Source organism: Hibiscus syriacus, unplaced genomic scaffold (assembly GCF_006381635.1).
Source record: "Hibiscus syriacus cultivar Baekdansim isolate YM2019G1 unplaced genomic scaffold, ASM638163v2 tig00116951_pilon, whole genome shotgun sequence".
In the NCBI taxonomy this organism is placed as follows: domain Eukaryota; kingdom Viridiplantae; phylum Streptophyta; class Magnoliopsida; order Malvales; family Malvaceae; genus Hibiscus; species Hibiscus syriacus.
The window spans coordinates 1,826,422-1,840,303 of record NW_024063482.1 but is presented as its reverse complement, the minus strand read 5'-3'; the positions used below and the strand labels follow the sequence as shown (position 1 = coordinate 1,840,303).

Here is a 13,882-nt window from a genome sequence, read left to right as displayed (position 1 = left end):
GGCTCCACAAGAGATACGTTCTACAGATCGTGTATATAATCTCAAGACTGGCGAGGATCGATGACACAGAGATAATAGCAGGTATTTTTCAGTTGTATGACAAGAATGTGTTTGTACTGATTAATTCGGGGTCTACTTATTCTTATATTTATAGTAAGTTAGTGAGAGAATTGAATATTCCGTTAGAAGCTACTAGTAGTGAGGTGGTAGTGACTAATCCGTTAGGGCACAGTGCTCGAGTCAATATGATGTGTCAAGGGTGTCCCATACAGATTCGGGGAATTGAATTCCCTGCTAATCTGATTGAATTACATTTTGATGAATTCGAAGTGATACTGGGAATGGACTGGTTATATCGTTACTACGCTAATGTTTATTGTAGACTAAAAAGAGTAACATTGAAAAGTCTAGAAGGTATAGAAGTTATTGTATTTAGTGAAGGATGAAACTCATTGGCTAATGTAATATCAGTGATGTCGGAAAAGAAGTTGTCAAGGATTTATTCCTAGTGTGCTGGATGTTAAAGCTAAAGAGAAGGGGATTGAAGAAATTCCTATAGTCAGAGAGTTTCCCGACGTTTTTCCTGCAGAGTTACATGGTTTGCCTCCAGATAGAGAGGTAGAGTTTCAGATTAAAGTAATGTTGGGAACTGCACCTACTGACATGGCCTCATACAGAATGACCCCAAAAGAATTACAAGAATTAAAGATTCAATTACAAGAATTAAAGATTCAATTACAAGAATTGTTGAACAAAGAGTTTATTAGACCGAGTGTCTTGCCATGGGGAGCTCCAGTTTTGTTTGTTAAGAAGAAAGATGGATCAATGCGTCTTTGTATTGATTACAAATAACTCAATAAAATGACCATCAAGAACAAATATCCCCTTCCTCGAATTGATGATTTGTTTAATCAGTTAAAGGGAGCTTCAGTGTTTTTGAAGATTGATTTAATATTTGGTTACCATCAATTGAAGATTCAAGATAAATATATTTCAAAGACAGTTTTTCGAACGAGATATGGTCACTATGAGTTTATCTTGATGTCATTTGGAGTTACCAATGCACCGACTACTTTCATGGATCTCATGAATAGAATATTCCAACACTATTTGGATCAATTCATAGTGGTGTTCATCAATAATATTTTAGTGTATTCAAAGTTAGAAGAAGAGTATAGTTCGCATTTGAAGATTGTTCTACAGGTTTTACGAGAAAAGAAGCTTTATGTTAAACTCTCTAAATGTGAATTCTGGTTAAGTGAAGTGATGTTCCTTGGACATGTGATTTCTGCAGAAGGAATTCGAGTGGATCCCCAAAATATTAAAGCTATTTTAGAGTGGGATGTTCCAAAGAATGTGTCAGAAGTCCGGAGTTTTCTGGGGTTAGCTGGCTATTACCGAAGGTTCGTTAAAAACTTTTCGATAATAGCATTACCCCTAACTAAATTATTGATGAAGGAGATAAAATTTGTGTAAACTCCGGAGTGTCAAGAGAGTTTTAAAAAGTTAAAGAAGATTTTGACAGAAGCTCCAGTCTTGGTTTAACCTGAGTCTGGCAAGAACTTTGTAGTGTATAGTGATGTGTCTCATAACGGTTTGGGATGTGTATTGATGCAAGAGGGCAAAGTGGTGGCTTATGCATCGAGACAATTAAAACCGCACGAAAAGAATTATCCAACGCAGGACTGGAGATTGCTGCAGTTGTGTTTGCTCTTAAGATCTGGATGACTCAGAAGGAGTTGAATTTAAGATAGAGGAGATGGGTGGAATTCTTAAAGGATTACGATGTAGTGATCGATTTTCATCTAGGGAAAGCAAATGTGGTAGAAGATGCCTTAAGTCGAAAGACGTTTGCAACCTTACGAGCTATGGATGTCAGACTATCGTTAAGAGGAGACGGTGCAATATGTACAGAATTGACTCTCAAGCCATCATGGCTAGATAGAATTAAATAATTACAATCTAGAGATGAAAAGTGTTCAAATAAGCTACAACAGATAAGGAATGGAGAGGTTACAGATTATGAAATGAAGGCTGATGTGAACCTATATTATCAAGGAAGGCTAGTGATTCCAGATGATGATGAGTTGAAGAAAGACTTTTTAACGGAAGCTCATTGTAGTCCATTGACCATGCATCCGAGAGGAAACAAAATGTATATGAATCTAAAGAGTCGATATTAGTGGCCTGGAATGAAGAGGGACATTACAGGATTTGTATCCAAATGTTTGGCGCGTCATCAAGTCAAAGCTGAGCATCAGGTTTCGTCAGGATTATTGCAACCAATTTCGATTCCTCAGTGGAAATGGGAGAATGTAACAATGGATTTTATAACGGGGTTACCTTTAAATATGAACAAAAGAGATTCAATATGGGTGATCGTAGATAGATTGACTAAGTCAACTCATTTCATTCCAGTCCGGACTAATTTCTCCATGGATAAATACGCTAAGTTATATATAAGAGAGATCATTAGATTGCATGGAGTGTCTGTTTTCATAGTTTCTGATCGGGACCCTCGATTTACTTCGAGATTCTGGAAGACCTTTCATGGAGCATTAGGCACTTGACTGAACTTCAGTACAACGTTCCATCCTCAGACATATGGACAGTCCAAGCGAACTATCCAGATTTTGGAGGATATGCTAAGAGCCTGTGTTATAAAATTCAAAGGATATTGGGAAAGCACTTGCCACTTGCTGAATTTGCGTACAACAATAGTTATCAATCAAGTATTAAAATGGCTCCCTATGAGGCTTTGTATGGGAGGAAATGTCGTACACCTTTGAATTGGTATAAGCTTAAGGATTGAGAAGTTCTTGGTCCTGAATTGATTCAGGAAGTGGAAAAGAAAGTGCATGTGATCCAAAATAATCTCAAAGCTACAGCAGACAGACAGAAATCATATGCAGACTTAAAAAAAATTGAGTTTCAAGTCGAAGATAAAGTGTTTTTAAAAGTATCTCCATGGAAGAAGATTTTGAGGTTTGGCCAAAAAGGAAAGTTGAGTCCTCGATTCATTAGACCCTATGAGATCGTAAAGAGAGTTGGACCAGTGACATATCAATTGGCGTTGCCACCTGAAATGGAGAAAATTCATGATGTCTTTCATGTCTTAATGCTTCAGAAATATCGATCTGATCACTCTCATATTGTAACCCCATAAGAGGTTGAAGTTCAACCAGATTTAACTTATGAAGAAGAACCGGTTCAAGTCTTAGCTTATGAGGTTAAGCAACTAAGGAACAAAACTATTCCATTAGTTAAAGTCTTGTGGAGGAAGGAAGCAACATGGGAAATTGAAGAGGACTTGAGGATTCAGTACCCCCATCTCTTTGTGTAATGAAAATTCGAGGACGAATTTTCTTAAGGGGGAGATTTGTAACATCCTCAATATCGGGTTAGTGACTAAATTGTAAAACTTTAGAATTTGGTGACTAAACCAGAATAATTGAATAGTATTATAATTTGATATAGGATTAAGCTGCAAGGAATATGGAATTGAAGGACAAAATGGTCATTTGCAAGAAAAATAATTAAGATTGGTTATATATATTAGCTACACGCGGAAGAGAATGAAGAAAAACATAAGGTTTCCAAACTTCTCTTCTCCTCCTTTATTCTTCGTGCGTGTGAGCCAAGGTAAAGGTAAGAATTCTCATTAGTTGTTTATTAGCTGAGATTTAAGTTTGGTTTTGATCATTAGATGCTAATTAAGCTTAAGGAAAGCTTAATTTGTTTTAAAACAACAAGATGAAGGGTGTAGGAAGAATTAAAGATTAGGAGTTCTTGAATGAAATTTTGGAATAAAGTTCATAATGAGAAATGGAAACTAAATTTGACTTTTCATCGACTTAATTAAGACATACGAAGTGTTAGAATTAGATTTAGAACATGTTGGAATTTGAGTGAGATTCTTGATTTCTATGTGGAGGATTGGATTTTGAAGTTTAAGAGGTATTGAATGGGTATTAATTAGTTTAATTAGGTGTATAAAAGTTAAGAATATAAAAGGAGATGAAATATGAAGTGTTGAGCTGAAAATGAAGTGATTTTCGTGCTCAAAGTGAAAATTCTGGGTTGTGTGCATCGATACATCTTAAATGTGTACCGATGCACTCTTAAATAAATAAACATCGAATGCAATGAGTGCATCGATGCACATGTAGTGCATCGATACAACCCTTAAGAAGAAAACATCGAATGTAATTTGTGTATCGATGCACAGGTAGTGCATCGATGCACACGTTAAGGGATGCATCGATACACTGTAGAGTGCATCGATACATACCTTCATTAAGATATGAAATTAGCCTTTATTTTAGTCTAAGAAGTGATAGTTTAGAATATATCAATTAGTATACTGATATGTATCAATGTATTACTATGTAGATTTAGAACGTAATTTTGTTCCGGAACAAACGAAGGATTAGGATCGAGTCAAAACAAGCAAGGCCAAGGTGAGTGCATATCCTAGATGGAATTGTATTGAGATAAGACTTGCGATGAGTCTATCTGTTATAGTTGAACTTATGATTTCATATTCATGCACATGCATACCTATATATGTATTGATGTTATAGTGATTTCATACATAATTCATTTATGCTTTAACATGATGTTATATGAATGAATGTTATTATAAGAGAATCAATCCACGAATATGAAATAATGGAAGTGATCATATGTGTGTATATGAAGTGACTTATGTGTTTACATGAACAGTGATAAAAGTGATATAAGTATAAGAAATGTAATTAAATTTAAGCCCATGTTATTTAATATGAGAGCTGTAGGTATAATTGACATGCCAAGAGTCGAGGGATAATCAGTGGTCCTTCGGGACATAGTGGTCATTCGGGACAAATATTCAGTGCCCCTAGTGGGATTTTATTCGAGCTGTGGTGACAGCATTGTGCACAACCTCTATGTGCTCACGTACCTCCTGTTCTCAATAATATACATGGGCATCCAAAGATAAACTAAAGGAAATTCTTATGAAACATAATTGTTCATTCATGCATATCATACTCATATGTCATAATGTGGTATCTACATGTGCATTGCAGTGTCCTAGTGGATTGATAGTAGTGTATGTTCATGATATTATTGTTATATGTTTATTTTATGCCTCACTAAGTCTGTGACTTAGCGTGTAAGTGATTTACACGTAGGTACCAAGAATCAAGAAGAGCAGAAATAGGGGTGGCAAGAACAACATCATTGCTAGAAGATCAGATCAGAAGTAACTGATAAAATATATATTTTGATTGTGTATAGTGTATTGGCATGTAAGAAAAATGTTAGTTACGAATGCTCTGATTGGTTTTGTCTTGTTTTGGTTAACTTATATAAAGTAACAATGTTATTTTAATGAAAGTTTAAAATTTCCTTGATTTCCGTCAAGAGTCAAAGTATGAAAAGTCAATGTGACACCTCATACTCGTATTCGGGTAGGGTACGGGTTGGGGTGTTACAATTAGAGATTAAAAATTTTTATTTGACGAATTTAACACATTATAATAAATAAATTAATAAAATTTTATTCAATTTTTTGGTCCTTAATTTTTATCAACTGTGATCTTTAAAAGTTCGGTTCCATTAACATTTTTTTTAAATTAACAACGTTAAAAACTTGTAAATATTCTGACCAATAATATGTTAACACGTGGTTAATTTTACATAATAAACGGTTATAAATATTATATTTTATATTGGATTAGTTAATTTTAAAAATAAAAAAATAAAAAAATATTAAATGTTTAAAAAAATTTACCCTGAGCTCAAAAGGTAAAGATAGTTTCGTTCTCCATCTCCATTTTTAACGTTCAAGACACATGCTTCAAGCTAATGAAAAACAATTACTATAAATTTACGGTACATAAAAACAATGAAAATGGGTGCGGCTGGGTTTCTAGATGCCTGCCTGATTCTTCCACTTATTAGCCAACACGGAGAGTGCCTTGGTGGAAGACCCATTGCCACCAAGTACCTTAGCAGCTGCTTCCTTGAGGTCTATTATTCTATTTCGAACACATTTCCCTTCTTCACCTTCCGTAACTTTTGCGATGTCGTCCCTGCAAACTAAGCCGCCGTTTTCTTCTGGTTTAGGTCTCAGTGCAACTTTGATATCCTCTCTTAGCATCAAAGCGTTCATCTTTGTTCGGCGTAAAGGGGCCATACGATCAAAGGCACCCCATTAACAACGCTTTCCAGAAGTGAATTCCATTTGCAATGGATCAGAAACCCACCGGTAGACCCGTGGTTCAGCACTTGAGCCTGTGGTGCCCACGATGCCACAACTAATCCCCGTCCTTTGGTTCTCTCCAGAAACCCCTTTGGTAGAAAATCAAAAGGCTTCTTTTGTTTCTCTATTGTCAAATAAGTAGCGTTTGCAACCGTATCATTTGGGATTCTCACGACCCATAAGAATCGTTGCTCACTCATTTCCAACCCGAGAGCCAGCCAACTCGTTTATCTGGTTATAAGACAGGGTTCCGCCGCTTCCAAATGAGACATATAAAACCGACGCATGAGGCTGATCATCCAGCCACTTCAAACAATCCCATCCATCAAATTTACGAGTTGGATCAATAATAACAAGTGGACCAACCGACTGAACCGGAGGATTACTGGGTTCTTTCTCTTGCAAAACATTTATTGCTCCTGCTTCCAACTCTACGAAACTGTTCACCATAATTCCTTCTGCTAATCTATGCCTCTTGCTATGATGAATTAGCCACTTGTAAGCATCGTTTCTCCTTTCTTGAGTCGGGTCAAGTAACTCTTTTCCGTGAATAGTTATGCACCCTGGAATTCTCACCAGTTCTAGCATATCCCTATACTCGCATGAAACCATCTGATCGAGCTTTGGTAAGTAAAGGAACAGAGACAAGGTCATGGCCGTGGAAGGGAAAAATATATAGGGCGATACGTCGAATTCTCTAGCGACATCGAATGCGTCGGTCCCGAAAAGATCAACGACCAAAGCAACAAGCTTTGTTTTCGCAACCAGAGATTTCAAAGCATCCCGAAGGAAAGAAAGGGAGCGAGACACGGTTAAAGAAATAGTGGTTTCGATCTTCGAGTCCTCTGGGAGGTCACTCAAGTCAGCAGGAGGAAGAAAACTATGATAAATGGAGGTTGGAAGAGAATCAAGGGTTGATTTTTGAGGTTTAGAAGGAGAATAATAGGTGGGGATAACAAAGCTGACAGTGAAGCAGTGTTGGTGGACGAGTCGCTTGGCGAACTCGACTAGTGGAATCAGATGACCCATCCCTGGACTCGTCAGAATGGCTATATGGGGTGTTTGTGATTCTGCCATGCCAAATGAAAAGGAATATAAACTACTCAACTCTTTCTTGCCTTCCTTTTCTTTTTTATATGATATTTCATTGAGATTTAAGGGATACATATATGCATACATACATGTATGGAAAGCATGAGGATTATGTTAATAATAATAGTTGTCTCATTTAATTTATTTTATTTTGTTCTATGATTTGGACGAATTTTCTGTCCTTTTTTTAATAAATGTCAAAGGTTGCTGTTATGTTTAGTAATAATATTTTTTTATTAAATTATCTATTATATTTTAATTTTGGTTGACATTTTTGAGTTCCATTCTAAATAATTTTTTTCCATATGAAAAAGAAAGAAAGAAAGAAAGAGGAGACATCTACTAACTCTAAATCATTATCCAGGCTCAACATTATTTTCTAAAGAAAAAGAGAAAAATCGTTCCAGATTAAATTTGAAATTTATTGTCAATTAAACCTTAAACGATATTGTAAAAAAATTCATAATAAAACACTTCATAATATTATAAGAAAAATAATAAAATAATAAATATTTATCCTATATTTATTTAACATATCAAAAATGATTAAAATTACAACAGTCTTATAAAAAATGAGAGATACTCGTGAATTGGTCAGGTATTAACACGTTTTCGTTCACTTGATATATTCCTCTATAATTGAAAATTAATATTTTTTATTTGTCCAACGTATAAAACAAATGGAATACATACCTCTTTCGACTCATGCAGAGATAAATAGAATTGATTGAATGAAAGTACTCGTCCTTTAAAAAAAAAATTAAATTCAGTTATATTTTAGATTTTTATATATTTTTTATTAGTAATCTATTTTTACTTCTTTTAAAATTTTATAAAATTATTTTTTAATATTTTATAAATTCATTTTCTAATCTGTTTTTGAACACGAAGTTACGGTTAAAAAATTGTAAGAGGTGACCCAAAACGTGAAGGCAAGCAACCAACACAATTATAGCTCTAATTTTGTAGAAAATAAATCTGAATGAATCTCTATAATTAAATACAAAATTTCGTCAGCTCCATCCTCAAAATTTTTGTTTGAGTACATTATCTATCTATGTGATATTTTGTTTATTTTTATCACTAAATTATCGTTATATAAAATTATATTTAATGTTATATTTTATTTTTATTTTGATGTTCATGTCGTTATATTTAATCGTTGATTTAACGAAAATAATAATATGATATAATAATAATTTTAATTTTTAAAACTTATATATTCTTTCAAATTATACTCATTCCAAAATAATTTAATAAATATTTAATATTTAAAAATTAAATCATTAAATTATTAGGCATTGGGACACATCCCAATTAAAGCATGAGATTGGGCCATTGAAAGGAAACAATTGGAGAAGGCCTATAAATCATGGCCAGATTCGACCCCAACTGAGCCCAGCAAAGCCTTACTTTGGGCCCACCACAGCACTGCCTCAGCTGAGCTGGTCTCCTTAAAGGCAACCGAGTTGGAAGCCGGGGAGATGAAGGAAGAAGAAGCTGAAACTGGTGGGAGAGGGAGAAAAGGGGAGACATGATTTACCGAAGATGGAGTTTGCTAACAGGCCCACTTTTAATCCTCGGCGGAATCGTGGGAGCCACCGTTGCTACCCATCTACTCTTCGTTGACTTAATTTCTTTTGCCTTTTTCCTTCTATTTATAAACCCTAGTTTCGATTAAGTATTACATATTTCAATTAATATTAGTCATGATTAGGTTTCGAAATTGATTTTGAATGAATAATTTCTGACTGCCAGTAGAGTTAGGAAGATGATCATTAAGTATACTTAAAAAGTGCTCTATTATTTTGAAGATTACCCGCTCCCAGATGTAGAAATATGGGTTGAATGTAAGGGAAGATTTTATGTTAAGGGATGTCAACCTTTATTAAAAATTTAAAGATACAAAATTACAAAATTTATGAAAGTACTAAATTAGTCTTCAAAATATAATAAATATTTAAATTATATAGTAATTTGAAATTTCTAGGGGTGCGACCGCCCTGCACCCCTTGGTCTATCATGCTATGGAGGATTATTTGAAAGAATGCCATGTAGAGTATAGGGTACGGCAGTATATAAAAACTGTTCATATAATTAAAAATTTTCTGATACAAGTGTCTAGGCATTTTTGATGTCTGAATTCGTGTAGAGGGGTGTTTCACAGTCTAAGAAACGTTGAATATTTGAAGGATCCTTATCTTAAGCCCAAGAAGAAGACGGAAACTCCGTTATCGACGGAGTAGAAAGAAGATCACAGCTGCTTTCTTGGTTTTGGCATTAGCCGGCAAATGCATAGGTAGCTGTGTGAAACATAACTTTTTAGTTGAATAACATCAGTTCTGCTTGTTTTACAATTTGCTCGGTGAAACTTGAATGTATTTAATAAATTGTGCCTGAGACAGAAATGAATGCAAAGGAACAATTTGCCATGGTTACAGGACAGGATTTTGAATGTCATCGATAACTGCCCACCATTTCTTCCTTGGGAAATTAGGACAAGGAACCGGAGTAACTTGACATGTTGCATCTTCACTACCATCATCTTCTTCCCTTGATAAGAAATCGATTTTTTCTGATTTTAAAATTTCAGTGGGGAAAGTTTAGGACACAAATCTGATTCAGTAAACAAAGTGGTAGAATGAAGGGTAATTTACATTATATATACAAATGCAGCTTACAGTTATAGACATCGATAATTTAGAATGTTTATGTTCAGACAACCAGTTGTGCGACAATGGTTTTATCTCTGCTTTTGATTAATCAAAGTATAAAAACTTTTGGTAACAACGAGAAAACTGTGCAATTCTTACGAATTCATTACGCAGCCGCTCTCGGAACTTTCCTGTAGAAGATGGCCGTTAACTGAAATGTTACTTTTCCCATGTTCCTCTGATTCCTTGAAAGTCTTGACAATATTTGCAAAAAGAGTTTCACCCTCCTTTGCCAGTATGAGCCATGATTTCCCTCTCAGCGTCCTCGACCCACAACTCTTCAACGTTAACTCCCCTAAAATCTCAAAATTCCTGTCCTCACAAAGTTCGCAGATGCTCTTTGAGGCAAATCCACAATTAGCAGAATCTTTATTCTACGGCCAAATATTTATTCGTTGTACAAATATAATATTTCCACAGTTTTTGCATCTACAACTAATCTTTATTCTTCTCTCCATTTTATTTCTTCATTGAATAATCATAATGTGAACTTTTTTAAACCGAAATGAAATGAAATTTAATTTAGGCTTAATGCATAAATCAAATATAAAGTTAACTTTAGGTGCCTAAATAATTTTTCATTAAAAATATGTGTTTAACATTATAAACACTACAATTTTAAGTTTCTAGGATGTAACTGCCATTAAAAAAATTCGTTAAGCGACACATGTCACGTTCTAGTAATTTTAAAAAGTTTGTTCTTAAAAATTTTATTATATATATAAAAAACTCCTAATTTATCTAAAATTATAAAAAAAAAACCTCAAATCCTTTACTCTAATCCTTATTTCTCCCTTACCACCGACACTGGCGTCGTCATTTCAATCTTCTTTTTTGGTCGTCGTCTTCCTTGTCGCCGATCACACCGTTGGACCCTGTGGTGTTGTGCAAAGCTTACGTTTTACCCTTGTCTTCGTCAGGTTTAAATTGTGATTTGAGGTTTGCCGGTGGTTGTTCATTAGGTGGCTAGTCGTCAGGTGGAGGCGTGGTCGGGGTTAGGTTCGGTAGATGGCAACGACAATAGCAAAGGGCGACGACCGATGTTAGTATAGAGATTAAAATTAAGGTTTTCAAAGTTTTGAGATTTTATTTTAAGATTTGAGAAATTTTTGGGTATTTTCTTAAAAATAATTATATTTTATGTTTTGTATTTTAAATAAAAATTCTCAAAGTAACGTTGGAAACGGTAGATACCTATTTTTAACGAAAAATTCTTTATGTACCTAAAATTAACTTTAGGTATAGTTTAGACACTTATTTTTATATTAAGCCTTTAATTTATAAAACTCTAACAATATTTTTACCATATTCAAAAATTACTTTTGATTGATAAATAAAAAAAGAATTGACGTATCATTCTTGAAAATCAGAAACTAAAAAAAAGAACAAATAAAAAATTAAATGAGTGATTTCAGTAATAAACGATAATATATATTCTTTCTAAATAATTCAAGTTTGAGTAACATTATTTAGAAGATATGTGTGAATTTTATCCAGATTATAAAGAAAACAAATACTACCACAAAATCACGAGAATGATAAAAGAAAAAAAAATGAACAATAAATAAAAATGAAAAATTTTCAGATATGGTGGCCCATTTAATGGCCAAGCTTCGTCCCACCCAAGATCACACGCTGCTCACCTTCTCTGTTGCTCCTGATGCTGTTTTACCTTTAGTTGATCGGGATGTGTTAGGTCCCCCCCACTTTAAGTCTCTGTAAACATTTAAGGTTGTTTCCTCTTTCTATTCAAAAAAGGGAAAAAAAAAGAGTATTGTTCTTCCCAGCAGTCTTAAATTTTAAGTAGTTACATCTGCAGTGGTTTTAATTTATTACATATTTATCTACGTATATCATCTACATCTTGCAAAAGTAGCAACTTGTCCCTCCTTTGAACAAACCTTTCTTCTCTTCCAAATCTTACTCCCCAGAAATTCTCCCAATCTTCTTCTTAGAGAAGAAGAAGATCCCTTGGCTCTGCCATTCATATTGCTGGTAGAATCCGCAATGATGGCCGGGGTGACATCTTGCCAAGGAGAAATCCTGGTGTTCATCATGTTGGAGCCACCAAGGGAAGGGAATTTCATCAGATGCCTCTCGATTTGATGACTGAGTGATACCAATTCATATGAATCATACAAAGGGCTGCCACAATCCCATATATCCAATGCCGCTGCTTCATCTCTTTCTTTGGTTTCGGATGCTTTTTTCATATTTTGAGTTTGAGAAACAAGCCTGTGGGATTTGTCAGATGGAAGAGCTTTGCAATGAGCATTTTACATTGAATTTTAAATTAAAGATAGCTTGTCCCACTCTGTAATGTGGGAATCCTTGAATCATTCTTTTCTTCTTTTTCTTATTATTTGTGACGAGTGATGAACAACTTGAATATCTTAATTAGCTGACAATTGAAACAATTATTGTCTTTCAATAATAAACTTAGGTGGCCTTCATATATAAAAAGCCAATAGAAAAGGCAAAACAGTTGTCCCAATGAGGGTGAAGAAAATGACAGATCCGCACACTAAGGAAATTGGGTTTCAAGGTTGAGCTATTAGATTATACTCACTCTGCATTTTAAACACCAGATCAATCAAAGCATAATTTGCAATTTTACATACTTTGTCTTGACGGTCGAAGCTATGTTTGCTTTTGAGTAAAGATATTGATGTATTACTTGATTTAGTAGTGCATTTGATTGAACCTAAGTTGAAGCCATATTGAATTTGTTTAAAGATTAATTAACTAATAACTTGTAACCCTCTATCTGATCCGAACATTCTAGCAAGTAAGAGATGTTACATTATTTGAGAATTAATTTAGCATTTACAATATTTTTCGAGAATAAGAGGACCATTTTGTAAAACAAACAAGACATATATGGCATGCGAGCAAATGGAAAAATTATTTATGCCTAAACCCCAAATTGAGAATCTTGTAGAACTAGCATAATTTCACAATGGGTAAACGCATCCCAACAACTATATACACTTTTATCATTAGTCAATTCAGAGATGATAATAGACTTTATGTGACAGCACTCAACAATGTAGTTGATCAGCTTTTATGGATTCCAAACATATAATATATAGTTTCCAAATTTCAATATTGGTTGGGTGAATATGACTGCCTATAAACATGCATGAATCGATCAAGTAGGAATGTCCATTGGGTGCTGCTAAAGACAATTGTTTTTGAAATATTGTCGATGATGAGACACACTAAAGTTTTATTTATGTTTTAATATATTTTAAATTTATTTTATAATTTATACTATTGTTTTTAAAATTTGAATAAAAATTTTTCATTGAAAACGCCATGTAGTTATTGGAAAAGGTTTTAATTGTATTATTTTAACTTTTATTATTCATTAAAGAAATTTCGTACAAAACAGACATGAACTAGACTGGTGAAGCCGACCTTTATGTCCAAAGAAGATGAATATGCATGCATCCAAAATTCCCGAATAATGTTGTGTTTTTGTTTTTTATTTTATTTTTCGGCCGGCATTATCGGTTCTCTATGAGTTATCATGTTTTTCTTTTCTTTTTTAATTTGAAGATCCGTTTTTTAGTATTTTATTTAAATATTTTTTTATTAATTTAAGGCAATTGAAAAATAATATTTATTTAAAATTGTCTCAATCAATTCACAATGAACACGCACTCTTACCGATGTCATTGGTTGAACCCAGAACGTGTAAGAAAAACAACACCCTTTAATCATTATAACCTAATCCAAATGAAAATGATAGAACTTAGTCGTAACCAGGGAATTAAATTGCGATTGCAGTCACGATAGCATTTTTGATTGCGTTTATCGCGATTGT

At 34.0% G+C, this 13,882-nt stretch overlaps 1 pseudogene; it reads right to left on the bottom strand.

Annotated features, from left to right (window-relative positions):
• Nucleotides 1-5,901: 5,901 nt before the first annotated feature.
• LOC120188883 lies at nucleotides 5,902-7,324 on the bottom strand (annotated as a pseudogene).
• Nucleotides 7,325-13,882: the final 6,558 nt, after the last annotated feature.